The following is a 19,176-nucleotide window of genomic DNA, read 5'->3' as shown; positions in this document are numbered from 1 at the left end:
GATGCATCTTAGGGCAAATCCCCTTGATGTAGGAGAGTTGCAATGGAGCGGCGGCAATTAGTCGAGAGGTGCTTCCCTATGTTTGTGCTACGAGGCATTAGGCCTATATGCTACGGGATTTCCCTCTGAGGAGAAGGGATGGTAAAACGTCGGACTATGACCTAATATAAACACAGAATCGACATTAGCATTTAGTGTAGAGTGAGTCTTAGACGCTCCTAGCCGTAAGGCCATGTGGTGGGGTTATCTATTGTGTGCATGAGTTTTGGTTAGTGCTATAGCCAATGCCGGCCCATTTTAGGTCCCATCACACTTGGTTGTATCTTGAGAAGATGTCCAGAAAGCTGTAGGCCTCTTCACCTGCTATCCTTTTGAGCATGTGCTCCATGTATGGTAATGGGTAATTATCCCTTTTTGTCGTAGCATTAACATTCTTATAGTTCATGCACACTCGGATCTTCCCATGCTTCTTCATGACTATTGCAATCGGTGATACCCATTCCATGTGTTCTATTTCGTAGATGAATCTTGCCCTCATTAGCTTATCCATTTCATGATTCATAGCTTGGGCATATTTTGGATTCATAGGGTACGGTCATTGTTTTACATGATGGAGCCCCAATAGAGACACCAAGGAAAAATGGTTTCTACTGCAAAAAAATCTATCTTTAACATCAACAAGATTTTGTTTCAGTCTTTAAATAACCACAACAAGGAAAAGAACACCACTATTAAGAAATCTTCATGCGACATCATAGAAACAATTCTCCCACGGCTTTAACTTCAATAAAATTTATCATTCTCTTCATGTTCTTCATAGAATTCATCAACCAACAAAGAGAATACAAAAGAAACACCATTTTGAATGGAAATAAGATCACATAGTATTCATCTTCATTGTCTTCTTAGTTTTCTCTCTCAGTCTCTCATAGAAAGATAGATTTTTTTCATAGAGTTGGCTATCTCTTACATATGATCTCTCTTCACAATAGTACACTCTCAATAGTACATCAAAACCTCACTAAAATACTCAATAATCACTCACAATAATCCTTCTTTGGCCATGGAACACCTTTCAAAAGGTGTGACAGATGCGAACATCATAGTGTCTTGTGAGATCTGGCTTCTATCACTGTTCTTATGTAACCTTCTGCGAATCTTCATCAGCTACTTCTTCACTTCAATTAGCTTGAATAGAGCTTCCATTCATCTTTTCTAAGACAAGAACACTTCCCAAAACATCCAACATAACACTCAACAAAAACAAACAGTACACACCACAAAACAATAGGACAATAGAAGAACAGAACTACAGAACTACAGAAGCTACATAACCTTACATAAGATCAATGAAGACCATAAAAACCATAAAAACCAAACCAAACCAATTCAATCTTTTATAAACCTTTTAACACAACTTAAACCATCTCTCAAAACATCCATTCAACCATCTCAACTACCAAAACAGAAATAAAATAGAAGAAAATCAAACCTTATAGAACCAAACGGAGAGAATCATAGAACCCTTTAAACAACATATCCTCATCAAAAACCAACATAAACCCTTCAAACATACTCAAACCATTCAAACACTTCAAAACATCTTCAAATTCAAACAATCAATCACAAAAAACAACCATTCAGCAACAAAAACTTTAAAAAATCAACCCAAAAAACAAATCATTTCCACACTCAACATATCCCCACACTTAAAAAGAAAGCATCCTCACGACCTCAGAAAGAAAATGAAAATAAAAGATCTAATATCTGCTAAAAAGAATATTCAATCCATCACAAGTCACGAACTCCTATCACTTCTCCAACATATCAACTTTATAGAACCTATATCTAAAACACATATATGAATGGAAAACCAATAATACCAAGAACCATCCCAACCTCATAAAACCAAAATAACTCAAACTATTAATGGATATAAAAGTTCGGCATCCAAGTCTTCAACTACAACCATGTTATAACTAACATCATCAATCTTCACAGCTTCATCTTCATTAGCTCCACACGATCAAAAACAAAAAAAACACATCACCCAACACAAAAAAATACCCATATACAAATATAGTCTGAATGGAATGGTCCCCCAAAAATTGGATCCCCAAAAATTGGAGAGCAAAAGGAAGTTTCCACATCAATCTTCACAGTTTCATCTTCATTAGCTCCACACGATCAAAAACAAAAAAAAACACATCACCCAACACAAAAAAATACCCATATACAAATATAGTCTGAATGGAATGGATCCCCAAAAATTGGAGAGCAAAAAGAAGTTTCCATTAAGAAAAAGATGATACAATCATGAAAAGATCCACTACTAAGTAGGATGAAAATGTTTCTTCTTAAATTGCATACTAAAGCTTGAGGCGAAGCTTGAGGCGCTCCAGAGCTTTAATCTCATCAACAAAATGCTGAGGCACATTCTGAAGGAACCATAAAAAACACATCCTTTCTAGAAAGATAATTAACTTGGTAGGGAAGGCTTGTGCAAAGTAGTGCATTACATCCATTTGAGCAACATTCACATCCACATTTGGATTGATGGTTAATGGGGGGATACTCTCTCGAGCATTCAGGTTTGACTGCTGATACATGAAAAAAAGATACCAACAAAAATGAGCTACAAGACGAACGGTCGTATCCTCAGAAGTAACTTCATGCACTCTGACAAAATGAAGGTAAGAGTTTGAACATGCTGCAGATGTATCCTAGGACCCTGGAATAAGAGGCCATACCAGTCCTCTCACAGAATCATGCAACGTTCATTGTCTTTGACAAAGACTAGGAAGGAAGGTTAATATAATTGGAGGGAGAGGGAAATGGAACAAGAGGAGAACATTGTAAAGAGGGATAAGACAAATCATAAAATGAGGGTAAACAAAGAGATAAGGAAGGTGGAAAGGATGGAGAATGCAACAAAAAGGTTCGAAGGGAATCCACTGAGAAAACAGAAGGAATAGAAGAAGCACTAGGTGGAGGTTCAGAAGGGGTAGGAGATAATGTGGGATTGGAATAAAAGGACAAATAGTAAACACAAAAATATGAGGAGATCCAGAAGGGGTAGAAGATAAAAGCAGAATGGTATCAAGGAAACATAAAAAGGGAAACGATACGCCATAAGAGAATAAGAAAGGAGATAAGTGGAATCCAACAGATAGAAAGAACAACAAAAATTAAGATCCTAGAAAAAGGACTAAGTAAATAACGGATGATTAGCAATAAAGCTCAACAATTGAGTTTGTAATGGCTGGATATCGGATTTATGAAATACACTCCTGAGACGACGAGGTGCCGAAGCATCAGCCTCCAAAGGTGGGTGACAAGAATCTCCTTTAAACCAAGATGTCTGCTCATGATAAGTCTTCAAACTCTCTGCTAATAGAAGCTCAACTCAATGCACATACATGACAGCTTGCAAGATCATATCCCTCACATAAACATTCAATTCCTCCTCATCAAGGATCTGCAAATGGCCAATAACATACATAAAAGATAATAATGAACCTCATGGGAAACCAGCTCATCCACGAATCTATCAAATACAACTCTCAGTAAGTCTACAAGCCACACATTTGACCACCCATCCTCTAGAGGTTTCAAATCCACATTGCTCAAATAAATATACAAGGCAAAGCTCTGTTGATTATATTTGGAAAAAGGATGGAGAAGGAGATACCAATTTAGTATAATGGATAAAATCTTGTTGCATACAATCCATACGATATTGAAGGTGGTCCACTTTAGCAAAAAACAACTGACCCTCACTAGTACCAAGTTTACTAGCCAAAGTGACCATTTCCTCAAGGGCAGAATTTTTCTCAATCATCAGAGATGCATTCTCCTCCCCCAATTTAGTGATCTTAGATTCCAGCTCTTGAATGGTTGCCTTCTGTGAATCCATTAAGGTTGTGGCAACAATCATTTGTTTATGGATATCACTAAGTGTAGTCCTTTCTGAAGATAGATCCTCCAGTGCCTTACTCAATTGACTAGTTAGGGAATCCAGCTTGTCTTGCATGGAAGTGTAAACACTTATGGATAGTGTCTAAAAATAAGAAGTGAGGGCGGTTTCCAAAGTAGATTGGACACTTGAAACCATTTGTGGAAGCATGGGTCCAGATAATATGGTTTGTAAAGATAAAGAGATCTGTGAATCTGGCTGTCCTTCCCTTTGTGCTGCAAATAAATTGGTACAGGAGAGGAATGAAGGGAACTGCCTGAAACAACATGAGTAGATGCTTGTATAGGGGAATCTAGTACAAGAGGACTGGAAGGACCCTTCGTACGAAGGTGTTTCTGTCAAAAAAAAAAACAACAGGGGACTCTTCATCTTCTGAATTAGGTTGCATGGACGGAGGAGAAGGGACTGAAGGTGGAGGCTGCATCGGCAAAGGAGTAGAATCAAGCACTAGGATGCCACCAAGAGGAGGTGCAAAAGTGATAATGCATTGTAGGAAGGTACCTTAGGAGACATTATTGAGTTGGCCCTTTCGTACTCACTGAAAATGTTGATCCATTTTGGATAAGAGAAAGCCTGTCCAAATGAACTTAGCACCCTTTAGAATCTTCATAGAAGTTGTGAACAGTTTCTTAGATAGATACTTAGATGCAGGTTTGCCAACATAAACCGGTCTTGGAGGAACTGACATAGCTGCTTCCATACTGGAGAAGAGATATGGGCAACAAATACCCCTGAACTGTTAATAAGTTGGTTGAAAAGCAAGAGGGTAGAAGTTTCCTTCTTAAAGAGCGTGACAATCTCTTCAGCAGTAAGTAATTGGTTACCGCTGGGCACAAATAAAGTAGAAATGGGCAAGCATAATGCTTCATTGATATTCGTTGTAGATAAATAGAAGGTGCGGTTATAAACCAAACCCGACTGGTTTTTATAAGAAGCTAAGAAGGAGTAACAAAGCTTCTCATCCACAGGCGGCAATGTGAGGGCAACAAATGGTCGGAGGCCTGCATGTCGGATGCAATCTACCTCTAAAAGGAGGGAATAATCATAGACTGCGAGGGGAACATGATGTACCATGATCGGAGGGGTAGAAGAAGGTGCCATTTAGACTAGATCAAAAACCCACACACAAAACCAAGAATAAAAAGAGAAAACATGCAAAACCCACAAACAAAACCACCACTGAGACCATCGATGGAGAAAGATTTATGACAATACTGATTGGACTGGACCAAACCATCCCAAGCAAACCACATCCTATAAAAAATTCAACATGACCTATGCACATATGCGACCGAAAGCTTCATGATATGCATAACAATCAAGCACCCTGATCCCCGTAGACAAGCATACAACAAAAAACAAAAACGTCACGCATACCATAACCCAGACACAGACTCAGAAAGTCATGACTAAACCAAAAACTCTGACCGAAAATATAAAGAACACTAATCAGCTGACTAATAATCCCAAATCCCACGTAATGTTCAGCGTCCTATAGTGTGGTGAAGTGGATGGCTGAAACTAATGGCTCGTTTTTTTTAAATGATCAATTAAACACAATTCATTGTTAATTTAATCCATTAATGCATGGTGAGTCGAAAACGTAGCCCAGCCCCTCTCAGACTGGACATGACTTAACTTGACTAGGTCTCTACTACTGCAGTTCATTTTTACAATTAGATGATGTGTGGCACTTGAGTGCATGCATGCGTGACTTCGGGGGGTTCATTTTAATTACAATTTATGATGTGTCCGGAATGCGTATGCGTGTGCAATTATGAATGGTTTTTAATTTACAAAAAATTAAGTGGGATATAGTGCGAAGGTGCGCGTGCAATAGCAGGATTCCTTTTATAATTAACATCCGGTTCATTTTATTTACAATTTTATGATGTGCATTTTATTAATTTGGTGTATGCAAGGGTCAGTTGATTTTTATTATAATTAAATGTATGTTATAATGCAACGTGAGAGAGAGAAAAAGAGAAAAAACTTGGTGATGTGTGGGTCTGTTTGCAAAGTCTGATACCATGTCCTCAAAGATGTTATATTTTTCCCACCATGAAGGCTGAAAACCATTTTGTTTCAGATTTGTAGAAATTTTTCGATCATGTTTTCAAAGGATTTTCCATGATAAGTGTATTTTCAAAAGATTTTCCCATGAAACAATTATGTCCCAAAAAATACGTTGATATCTTCCATTCTAAAAATTTATCCAAAATGCGAAAGAATATAAATGTGATTTTTTGGAAAAAAAAATTAAATGTATTTTTTTGGACTTTTTATGAATTTTTATAATTTTATGAATGATTTTAGCCCATTTTAAATTGATTAAAAAATTATTTAGTGGCATTTTCCATGAGAAAAAAATTGCAAAATGTGAAAAAAAATTCAACCATTTTTTGTGATTATTTAGAATTTTTTATGATTTTTTGGAAAAAGGTTTTCAGTACTTTTCTCTAATTATTTGGATTTTTAAGTTTTTTTCAGAATTTTGATTTTCATGGATTTTACAATTATGAAGGAGTTTCGAGATTAAAAAAAGAATACCCAGGTACGCGTGTGTGAATAGCAGGGACCTCGCACGCCCACGAATGCGTCCAACATGCGTCCTTGCGCGTGATCACCTGCAAGAACCAGGAACACACCAACCATACACGACTGCGTGTGAACATCCACTACGAACCCGCAAGCACAGGAACATGCACGTGAACAAAAATTAGGCCATGCATGGAGATCCGCACGTAATCCCGCACATAGGGGAAAGTCACACCAACGAAAGGGTGACACGCGCAAATGGAGCGACTGCTGCAGGAAGGGGGGTTTGGAATTTCGAGTGGAGGGCGAGGACACTAGGGGATAGGAGGCTATGGGGGGGTGGGTTGTTTTGTGTTTTTTTTGAAATCAAATAAACTAAAAAGATGTTTGGCAGGAGGGGGGGGGGGGGGGAGGAAGGGGAGTTTGCAGGCGGGCGAGTAGGGGGTTAGGGGGTCTAGTGGGTAGGGAGGTGGGGAGGTGGGGGGTTGGGAGGCTAGCCAGGTATGAGGAGAGGGGGGAGGTGGGAGGGGAGGGGGAGGATGATGCAGGCGGGCGAGCACGATGGCGATGCGGCGGGTGGTGTGACCGCGGGCGCACTTGCAGCCAGCAGAAGGCACGGGCACCTAGGAGGAGTGCGTGCGGCAATAGGCGCGAGCGCCAACACATTGGCAGGCAACGCAGGTGTCAATGAACAGCCAAGGCGGAGGGCAGCGGCCTGATGGCGCTCCAACGAGGAGGAAGGGGAGGAGGAGATAAGAGGAGGAGGGAGAGGAGGTTGGAGAGGGAGGGAAGGTAGAGATGGAGGAAAGGAAGGAGTAAGGGGAGGAGGGGAGGGTGGAAATGGGGGAGGGTGGAGATGGAGGAGAGGAAAAGAGAGAGAGAGAGAGAGAGAGAGAGAGAGAGAGAGAGAGAGAGAGAGAGAGAGAGAGAGAGAAGAGGGAAAGGAGAGAGGGAAGGGGAGAGAGAGTGTCGGGGAGAGACAGGGTAGTTGGGGGTGCAGGGGTCACGGGAAACGAGAGGGTTTTGTAAATTGTGTAAAAGGTTGTTTGTTTGGTTTTTCTTTTTATTAAACGAAGAAAATAAATTGAAAAACACCATGAAAAGGGTGGCTTGCCCCCATTCCACACGCGTGCGCGGGGCGGGGGTAAAAAATTTACGTTGGCAGGATCAAACAGAGCCAGGACGGCAGCATGGGAGTCGCAGACGCAACGGGAGCATCTTGAGGTGCGTAAAAGTGAAAACACACGCGTTCACGCACAAGGCGAGGCATGCGGCAACACAACGAGACAAAGAAAAATGAATAATATGAAACTTATGCATTGGAATGAAATTCCCTAAAAAGGAAAAATGGGCCTTGTGATGAGGGGAATATGACAAAAAAGTGAAACAAGGTGTCCAAGGCAAAATCAGGGCATTCACATGAGAAAAATGCGAAAAACGAGTCCAAAAATACATACAGGGATTAATAGCAGAAAATTCGCATACCGAAACGTAGAGCGAAAAGAAGGAAAAATGTGCAAAAGAATGTACCCGAAAAATCTAGCACATGAAAACATGGTTCCGACCAAGATAAGAGGCAATCACATGGAAAAAACTCAAAAAACGAACTCGAGAATGGACTCAAAAATTAATACGAAAATAATCAAGTATCGAAACAAAGGGCTGTAAAAAGGGAAAATGTCAGGGGGAAGGGGATGCATAGGGGTGTTCCATCAAAACTCATTTCTAAGGGAATGAGGAGGGGTTCACATGCGAAAAACACAAAAAAGACACCTAAAAACACATTGAAAAATTAATAACTAAAAATCCAGCGAGCAAAATAGAGTGGAGAAAAAGAAAAAATATGGAAAAAGGTTAGCTGGACATGGTTGTTAAATTGAACTGGAATTTTGGTAAAAATAGGGCATGTTCACATGGAAAAATGTAAAAAATACGTACGAAAATGTTTCAAAAACCCGCGAAATGAATAAGCGAAGATTTGTGCCTCAAAATGATGGGTAGTAAAAAGAAAAAATATCAAGGAAAAGGTGTAGGGTAGGAAAGGCACATCAGATTATTGTTCCAAAGAAAAAAGGATGCATTCACATGGAAACACGTCCAATTGACGAAAAATTGCTCAAAAACTAATAACTCAAGAACCCTCTAGTGGAATAGGGGTTGGTAAAAAGGAAAAATGGTAAATTCAAAGGGACAAACAAGGCTGGAAGGTTGGATTTGGATTTCGATGAGCGTTCAAAACAATGGATAAAGGGAAATAGAGAAGGAACAGCCCCAGGAGTGGGGTGAAAGTGAAAGGGTGGGTGGGAAAGGAACCCCATCAAGATAAAAGCAAGTCATGGCATAAATGCATGATCAAATTGAGGCATATGCAGGGGGTATGCATCATAGACGCACGAGGATGCGTCCCCACATTTAAAACCTTAACGGGAAGGGTAAACTTAACGTCAAGGACCTAGGACCACACATCAAACCAACTGCTAACATCCCCATACTTAAGACCTATTGACCATCACTAATAAACAAAAGGTATAGGTTTAAAAACCTTGGCCCATGTTGGAGAGAATCGAGGTTGACTGTCGATGTCGCATACTGTGTCGCAATCGATGTAGGAGAGACCAAGGCGTCTTTGTAGCATGTATATGTCTAGCGGGGTAGGGACCACATAGCAGCAATACCGAGGGAAGCAGCTTTGTTGAGGGAATCATGGGAAATCGTCGATGGCGAAGAATATTTCACTCAGCTCACGGTCACTCAAATGGAATGAAAGTACAGTCACTCGCCCCATTACTAATATCACTCGAGTGAATCAAGATTAAAATCCAAATCTCACACCCGAGTTAGGAATCGACAAGGGGTATGGTGCAGAGGGAGTATGCCAAGGTGCACAGTTGATGGTGCATTAGTACATCCAACCCCATCTGGCATAGATGCAAGCAGGAAGGCCAGGGAGCCTTGTTGTGCAATGTACATAAGAGGATGATGTGTCCTATGGTGATAGCAAAGATCAATCCCGTGTGTGCATAGGGAAATGAGAACATACCTGACGCCAATTGTCGTAGCATCCCTCAATCCGCACCTCTCAATAATTGATTTAGGAGACACCAATCACACTCAACCCCCCCTCTGTCTCACACGCAATTGATAGATACAAGAGGACAACCCGTTCCTAAAACCTATTGATGTTATCCTCATAGTCACTTGTGCAGAGGTTGTATGCCTTGTGCACAATTGATGGTGCAGCAGTGCATCCCACCCTGTACCGGCATACAGTGTGAGAAGGAAGGCCAGGGAGCCTTATAGTGCAGTGCACAGAAACAGATAATGCTTTGTGCATTGAGATGCCCAACCACTGCATGCAACACTCCATTCACACATCACACCTCTCTGTTAAATGTAAAGGGCAAGGACTGGTCGCTCACCCCACCCTCTGTCTCACACTCTCACTGATAGATATAGAGGGCAGACCATACTCACTTCCCCATCCAATTAGGATGAAAGCTTGCATCACTCAATCGTTTGTCGATGAAGATCGCTTCATCTATTATTGTCATCAGGGTGTTGAAGATAAGGCGTACCCACCAGGGAGGTAGCCAACAAGTCTAGTAGTTCGATTGGGTTGGAAAAGAGATCATATGTTGAAGGAGTCAGACGAGTTGATGAAGTTGCAGAGACAACGCACCAAGGGAGGTAGCTTAAAATTGTATTTGAAGAAGTTCCGCGGGTGAGTCAACTATCCTGAACTGTGGGGTGTTACCACCTTTTCTTGGAACGAGGCCTACTATGACAGGAAATTGCTTCATTTTCTCCCATAACAGTTTATTTTATTTTAATTTATTTCTTTTTTTTCTCTTCTTTCCTACTCCCGAGGGTATTTTCACATTTTCTCGAAGAGTAGGTCAGCATGACAGGGACTGAAGTCCTTTTTTTCCATGAATAATATATTTTTATTTTATTTTTCTTTGTGTTTTTATTGTCTTGGAAGCAGCGAATGGTAGGGACGCCATGTATCAGAGCCATCCTCGCCACCTCTACTGGACTAGACGAGAGGAGAATAGAGTAGGGATAGGAGGTGTCTAGAAGGGGCTACCAGAAGGATGCCGCCTCATAAAGAAGAGCATAATGGCTATTAGTAGAACAAGAAGAAGTACAGTGCAACTCCCAAAAGGAAAAGGGTGGGTTGACTATGATTGTCAAGATCACTAGGGAGGGAAGTACTTCTTCAAGCGATAGCCATTGATTAGGAAGGGATCATCAAAGGCATCAATTGTTTGGACTTGGACTGAGCCATTCGGATTGATGGCAAGTACCTTATAGGGGCTCATCCATCGTTGTTGAAGCTTGCTAGGAAACTTGCCAAATCGGGAATCATAAGCAAGAACTAAGTCACCTTTCTTGAACTCCTGCTTGATGAAGCTGTCATGATAGACCTTTCTGTGAGCTTGTGTGGCTTCCATGTACTATAGGGCCATCCTATGGATCTCATTAAGACACTCCAAGTACAAGAGATGGAGTTGCAAGGACTCGGCATCTCCCAAGCGTTCATTGATAGCCACATGCAGAGAGGGTAGCTTGAGTTCAACAAGAAAAACGGCTTCTGTTCCATACACCAGCTGGAAGGGTATCTATCCTATAGCTGCCTTATGGGAGGTTCTATACACCTAGAGGGCCTCTATAAGTCAATCATCCCAATCACAGCAATGTGCAGCAATCATCCTTGTCAGGATTGAGTAGAGGATGTGATTGGTAACTTCAACTTGGCCATTGGCTCAGGGGTGATAGGGGGTGGACTTGCAATGGCGAGTCTTATATAGTTCCATCAATTATTCCATGATTTTGTTAAGGAAGTGGATATCTCTGTCCTCACTGACAAGTTCTAAGGGACTGCCAAAATCGGTGATGATATTTTCATATAGGAACAAGGACACGCTATTACCATCATCGCACTTCAGAGCTTTAGCTTCACACTACTTGGTGACATAATCCGTACATACCAGGATGTATATGTTCTACTTCTGTCTATGGGGGGATCGATTGGACCTACAAAGTCGATGCCTGAGAGTGAAATTTTGATGCCGAGAAGTGCTTAAAAATAGCTAAAAATTATGAATATCAAGGAAAAAATATTCAACGTTGAAGGCGGCGGCTCGATCTAGGACGATTTTAAGGGCCAAAGTGCTTTAAAGGCACCCGAGCGACATTTGTTGATTTTTCATAAATTTTCAGACTGTCGTGTGGATTGACATGAGCTACCGACCAATGCAGGATGCCGAGCGGGACACCCAGGATTTTTTAGAGCTCAATTTGGAGTCCGGACGGGGAAATGGCCAAGAAACTGGGCAAGATACGAAAAGGTGGACCAAACTTTGATCAAGTGGTCATGACTTTTGGGAGAGGGATGTAACATTTAAGTATAGCATGCAAATCGTGGCATCTCATGGAAGAAAAAAATGTGGAAGAATGGCGCCAGAACACGCCCGAAATTTGTGCTTCATGGAAGAGGGATCATGATGGCTGGCTGTGAACACCTTGCCCAATCGACATTGGGGCTTCAATCCCCCTGGATGCTGATCATATCACCATACTTCGCTCCTCCAATGGTGGTCTCTATGAAGATCTCTGATTTCAGTCTTTCTCTCTCCTCCCTCTCTCTCTTCTAAGGGCAGATTCATGTGGTGAAGAAGAAGAAGAAGAATGGATGACGAATGCTTGTCCAATGAAGACCGGATTTCTCCGTGGTTCAAGAGGAATGAAGATTGCTGATTGTGGACTGTCATGAGCATTAATGGTTGCTAGAAATCAGTCCCGAGACATGGCAAATAAAAACCGGCAAGCCGCAAAGAACAGTAATTCCATTTTTACAAAGGAAATTGATGTTTTATGCAATTTTCTTCATGAATATTTGTTCCCATGGGATGACTATGCATTATGATGTTGCTTGCTATGAGTTTGATCAGTTTATGCTCAGAAAATCAGAAGATCATAAGTGTTGTGACTAAAATTAATGGTGTAAAACCCGTAAAATATGTGAAATATGGGAAAATTGGGTGTTTTTGAGATATAAATGGAAAATGTAATAAGACACACTAACTAAATTTGTGTTTTTGCTGCAAATGAACCTAAGGGCCACAGCCCAACTCATTTTGTATTTTTAATTATTTAATATTGAAAAAAAACAAAAAAAAAAGGAAAAATGGGGAAAAATAAGGAAAAAATAGATTTTGAGTGCCGAAAATTAAGGAAAAATAAGAACCATGTTTGTGTATGTATGGGGGGTCTGAAGTATGGGGTTTAGCCTCAGTTCAGCCCTACCTTTATGTTTTAGTGAGTTTTTATTGCTTTTTATACAATAAGAATGTGGAAAATGAACCCCAAACCGATCAATAATGCACAACCTAAACGGGTGAGGGGTAGAGTGTATAAAAGGTGTTTAAATGCTGAATGAAATGATGAAAAGCTTGCTGGTTTTTATGCATATCATTTAGGTTGGTCGATAATTAAAAATTTAAGAACCTAGTAGCACGAGGGTTTCTCGGTGCTAGGTTCATGCAATGCCGCATACGAGAGATAGTCAAAATCATTGAAAGAATGTTTTTGCACTAAGCACAATGCTGATTTTTATTTGTTTGAGCACAATGACATTCAGAATTTGCATGAAGCATAAAATGATAAAAGGTATCAGACAATACCTCCTGGATGCATAGCACCTATATTCTCTAGATCGTGACCAACGTTGAGTGAGTAAGGTTGTCCCAAGCTGTAGGGTAGGCGTTGGGTCTAAGGGGAAAGTAAAGTGAGGTATGGTACATTCCTAGATACGAATAATTGGTACCTTGAGTGAAAATATGTGCAATACTGTGTTATATATATTTAGCGACGCATCGAGGGGCCAATCCCCAAGGTGTAGGAGAGTCGCAGTGAGGTAGCAGCAGTCAGCCGTGGGAGGATTTCCTATGTTTGTATTTCGTGCTATTTGGCAATGTGCTAGGACTCCCTCTAAGGAGTGTTAATTGGGTTAGAGTTGGACTACAAGATGTGATACAAACGCAAGATGTTTAGGAAGATGATGTATGTGTCATCAACGCTCCTGGCTGCGAGGCCGTGGGGTTGTTGAGCGCATGATAGAGGTCCGGCTAGTGCATGAGCTAGTGCCGGACCGTTTTAGGTCCCATCAGTGGTGCGTCTGCCGGAGCCACTTATAAGTGGTGGTTTTCGGATTTAGGGTTTCTAGGGACCAAAAGAAAGTTGGTTTATGTCTTTTGACAAGGATCGTCAAGCCGAACTCCAAAAAGCCAAACGTGCTGAGAGGGCTAGACGGCGGTTAGAGATCATAAGCCGTTATTCTCCTCAAAGGAGTAGTCCAGTACATATACGAAGCAGTGGTTTTAGTCATTTGACTACTCCACCTATTCCATTAGGGGAAGGAGGAAGCATAAATCTTTCCTCTTCTCCACCAAGTCTACCCACTTCAAGTGGGGATGTAAATCCGTTATTTCAAGCTCCTATTGCTAATCCGATTGTCACCATGGCACAGCCTATTGCGATTCCTGCAGGGACGCCGGATTTACCAGCCTTAGGAGTTTCCTTGCCCATTTTTAATGGGTTAGCGGAAGAGGATGCAAAATTTCACATTTGTGAATTTCAGAGGTTGATGTTCAATTATCGCATCCAAGACAAGGGACATCTCATGATGTTCTTCAATATGACATTAAAAGGAAGGGCTGCGGTTTGGTATCACAGCATTGAGTTTGGAACCGTAACCACCATTGATCAATTCTACGTAGCTTTTCGAGCGGAATATGCCCCTGAAAGAGGTGGCCAATATTGGTTGCGGGTCTTGAATGTGACACGTCAAGATCCTCACGAGAATGTGAAAGTATATGCTAAGAAGTTGAAGGAATTATTCCGTAAGTTGCAAACTTACATTCCCATTCCACCAGCTGTCCAATTGCAATACTTTTTGCATGGGTTGGACTTTAACATCCAAGTACAATTGAGCAGTGTGGCCTTAGCAGATATAGACACCGCTATTACACAGGCAAAGGGAGTAGAAGCACGATTACAAACAGCCTACTCCTCTCGAATGAATGTTAATGGGGGTTTAGCACCTAGTGGCAATCCAGTATTGACGAATGGAAGTCTAGGGATGCCTATGACTAACCCTATTGGGAGAGGGAGTATGGTTTCGAACGTACCTCTATTACCGGCTCCTCCCAGTGTGACTATGCCTATGGCAAGTCAGTTGGCTCCATCAAATGTTGGAGGCCAAGTTTCGAGTTCTAATGTTGTTCCTGTGGGTCAACAGCCAATGCCAAATCAGATTGTTAGGCCAATGGAACGACGAGTTGACGATCGAGGCTACGAGTCGAGTGCATCTAATGTCCTTGGTGAAGTTAAGGACATGATGAAGCATTATTCCGACATGATTTCCAAAAAATATCGACAAATAGCCATCGACGTTAATTTCTTAAAGAAGCAACAAAATTTGATAGGGCGTCGACAACCTGAAGAGGGTGGACCCTCTAGATTCAGTTGTAAATGGTGTGGTGGACAGCACTTCCCCAGAAATTGTCCAAATGTGAAATGTGACATTTGTGGGAAGTCTGGTCATCTAGCTGCTACCTGCTGGAGTAAGGTTAGCTCTCTCCAACAAGGGAGTAAACAACCGGGCCCAGTGAATCATAGAGCGCAAGGAAATAACTTGCAGCAGAATGATGTACCTAGGCAAATATTGCAGAGGGGAAAAACAAATATAGAAGAGTTGCCACAAGGCAACGGAGTCAGCCTTATTGAGGCTGTATGAGTTAATGATGCTGAAACCTCTAACTTAAGAGCCGTGACAAGGGGCCAAAAGGCTAAAGAGGTTGACAAAGATAAGGAAAAATTGATTGAGGCAAACCCTAAACAAGGGGATAAGGGGACGCAAGTCCAGAGTCTTAGCATATAAGGGGGACCACTAAAGCCGATTGATAGAAAAGGCTACCCTCAGAAGGAGGAGGATGAAGTGCCCAGAAAGAAGGCAAGAGCCAAGAAAGAAGCACCGAAACCGGTCCAAAGACCAAAAGAGAGGATGGTTTGGCAAGAAAAGAGAGCTTTGGCTACTTATCATAACTTCGATTTAGCGAGTTCTCTTTGTGAAGTTAAACCAGATGTGAATCTCTTGCAATTGATCAAATTATCTCCAGGAGTATGCAAGGAATTTAAGAAGATCTTGCGTATCGGGTATATTGTAGAACCCCTGGGCATATCACGAGTAGGGGAAGATTGGTTTGACCATGCTAAAAAGAACTGCCCTAGGGTTCTAGCTTATGTAGATGGAATATTAGTGGAACATGCCATTGTAGACACTGGATCCTCTGTCAATATCATGAGTTCAGAGTTGATGGAGAGGCTAGGTCTAGGCATCCAGAAAGACAGCTCCACACTTCTGAGAATGGCTGATGATAGTTTAAGACAACCAGAAGGTTGCGTTACTAAGGTCCATGTTATAGTTGCGAGTGTAGAATGTTTCTTGGACTTTAGGGTGATAGGATTTGTAGGACGTCCTAGCTATCGAGTCTTGCTAGGGAGGCCTTGGATCTTACGAACAGACTGTCAAGTCGATATACCCGCCGGTCGAGTGGTTCTAGGTAGAGGTGCTAATCGAGTAATAGTCGATGCTTATCCTGAGTCTCCTCAAAGTGAGAGAGCTCCTTTATCTTCTACGGAATTAGAAACAGTAGACAATCCATCTGGTAGTGAGACATCATCCAGTGATGAATCTAAAGAGGGGTCCACTACAGAGGATATCTATCAGATAACTCTAAATGAGCCGATAGAGCCGCAAGATAGGATAAGAGATGCGGATGTGATTGAGTTGGACCTTGGCATGCCGAATGATTCGCGGCCAATTAAATTAGATTCCATGCTCAGTTCAACAGAAAGGGAGGACTATGTGTCCTTGATTCAAGAATTCCGTGATATCTTTGCTTGGAGTTATAATGAGCTGAGAGGCATTCCTCCCAGCCTGGCTGTTCATACTATTCCTATAAAAGAAGGTAGTCATCCTGTGCATCAGAAAGTAAGGCGTATGCCTTTTGAATTGAGGGACGGGCTGTTTGAAGAGTTGTAGAAGTTAAGGAAAGCTGGTTTGATCTTCCCTGTTCAACAAGCAGAATGGTGTTCACCCATTGTGATCAGGAAGAAGAAAAACAACCAGATCCGATTATGTGTGGATTTTAGAGAGTTGAATAAGCAGACAGTTAAGGATTACTACCCGTTGCCGTTTATTGACCAGATTTTGGATCAATTAGCGGGTAGGGAGATATATTCGTTCATGGATTGCTTTGCAGGATATAACCAGATGGCAATTGTCGAAGAAGACAAGTTGAAAACAACTTTTATTACAGTCTTTCATACTTTTGCGTACCATGTGATGGCGTTTGGATTATGCAAAGCACCCGGCTTGTGGCAAAGAACAGCCGACAAGACCTTTGGTGATATCTCCCCAGATGAGTTGAAAGTATTTATTGATGATCTGGGGGCAGCCATTGTAAGGGAAAGGATGTTGATTATTTTAAGAAAGTGCTTTGAGTATTGCAAACAATTTTGTATCGCTCTTAATCCACGGAAGTGTGTCTTTGGAGTACCTTATGGGTTATTATTGGGCCATGTAGTCAGTTCAGTAGGGATAGCAACTGACCCTGAAAAGATCAAGGTTATAGCTGCTATGAGTCCACCACGCACTCCGAAAGAGGTGCATAGCTTTCTGTCATCGATAGGGTACTATCGGAGATTTATAAATGCCTTGGCAGAAAGAACGTTGCCATTAACAAATTTATTATCATTTAGCTGTTCATTTGAATGGAGCAACCCTTGTAAGGTAGCTTTTGAGGATGTGAAACAGGCTAGTAAAAGCACCCGTTTTAAAAGCACCTAAAAGAGGTGAGGTGTTCTATATATTTTCAACAGCCACCATGCATAGTATTAGCTGCTGTTTAGCCCAAATTTGGGAGGAAAAGTGGTATCATGCGATAGCTTTCGCTAGTCGAAAATTGGGCATTTCAGAGATCAATAATACCTACATGGAGAAGTTGTGTCTTGCAATGGTCTTTGGGACTAAGAAATTCAGGCACTACATCCTCTATGAAAAGGTAGTGTTCTATACGAAGGCGGAAGGGCTTAGACTACTTAAGAACAAGCTACATCCGCCCGATCGTTTGGCAAAGTGGTTAATCACTTTGCAGGAGTTCGATTATGAGATTAAGAGTAAGCCATCGAGGTTGCAGGGTATTGTGGAATGCCTTGTGGATTTCGGGGAGCTATAAGAGACTTTGGCTGAAGGAAGCGATATTGAGGAAATGTTTAAAATTGATACAGCTTCTATCCCATCTTGGTATGCTGCCATTACGCATTATCTATCAACAGTAGAGACTGGAGCTGGTTTGTCAAAGTCTGAAAAGAGGAAAATCAAACAACAAGCTTTGAAGTTTTCCTTGATCGTCGCAGGGACACTATATCGGCAAGGTGTTGATGATATCTATCGCCGATGTGTGATGCCTGATGAGGTTCCTTTTATCTTGGAGGAGTGTCATGACTCTGCATGTGGAGGGCACTTTGCGGGACAGTTGACGGCGCAGAAAGCTTTAAGAGCTAGATATTGGTGGCCGTCCATCTTCCAAGATTATTTTGAGTATGTGAAGAGATGTGATACCTGTCAAAGGCATGACAGTAGAGAAAATAGAAAACGTCCACTTACGCCTATCATGGCTATCCTTCCATTTGAGAAGTGGGGCATTGATTTTGTGGGTCCCATTACCCCATTGTCCACTACCCAAAAGAGGTATATTATAGTAGCCACTGATTATTTCACGAAATGGTCAGAAGCGTAGGCGTCGAGGCAAGACAATGCAAAAGAAACTGCTAGTTTCGTGTTAGAGCAGATTATCTGCCGCTTTGGTCCACCGACAGAATTAGTGTCGGACCGTGGAACTCATTTTTTGAATAAGGTAACCAAAAGCCTGACAGAGGGTTGGCAAATCAAGCACAATAAAACAACTCCTTATAATCCGCAAGCAAATGGGCAGGTGGAAAGTACTAATAAACAGCTTGTGGGTATCTTGTCTAAGATAGTCTCTGAGAAGAAATGAGACTGGGACAAGAAGTTGTATGTGGCAGTATGGGCGTACAATACCACATTCAAGCGAGCTACCGGCCATACTCCATTCAAATTGGTTTATGGGGAAGAGTGTGTGTTACCCCTTGAAATCAAATTGCCAACCATACGGTTTGCAATTAACCATTCTTTGGGAGATAAGGATTCCCTTTTTGAATGTTTCATGACCATAGCCCACTTGGATGAATTGAAGTTGCAGAGCTTGTTACACCAGGAGATAGCCAAGCGTTGGATGAAACAATTGCATGACCTTAGAGCGAAGAAATATACCTTTAAAAAAGGGCAATTAGTCCTCTATTATGATGTGCGTAGGGAGCTATTTCCAAGGAAGCTGGAACCTAAATGGGATGGCCCCTACAAGATTGTGAGGTTAGGGAAAAATAGGTCTACAGCCCTATTAGCTGATCTAAAAGGAGTAGAGTTTAATAATAAGGTTAATCTTAATAAGATTAAACCTTATTATTGTTAGAATATCAAGCTCATTTGTGTGTGTTGACCGACACAGCCAGTC

This window comes from Lygodium microphyllum, chromosome 16, assembly GCF_053477565.2.
Source record: "Lygodium microphyllum isolate KBCC chromosome 16, Lygodium_microphyllum_v1.1.10, whole genome shotgun sequence".
Classification (NCBI taxonomy): Eukaryota; Viridiplantae; Streptophyta; class Polypodiopsida; order Schizaeales; family Lygodiaceae; genus Lygodium; species Lygodium microphyllum.
The sequence above is the reverse complement of the archived record's forward strand: the minus strand, read 5'-3'. Positions refer to the sequence as shown.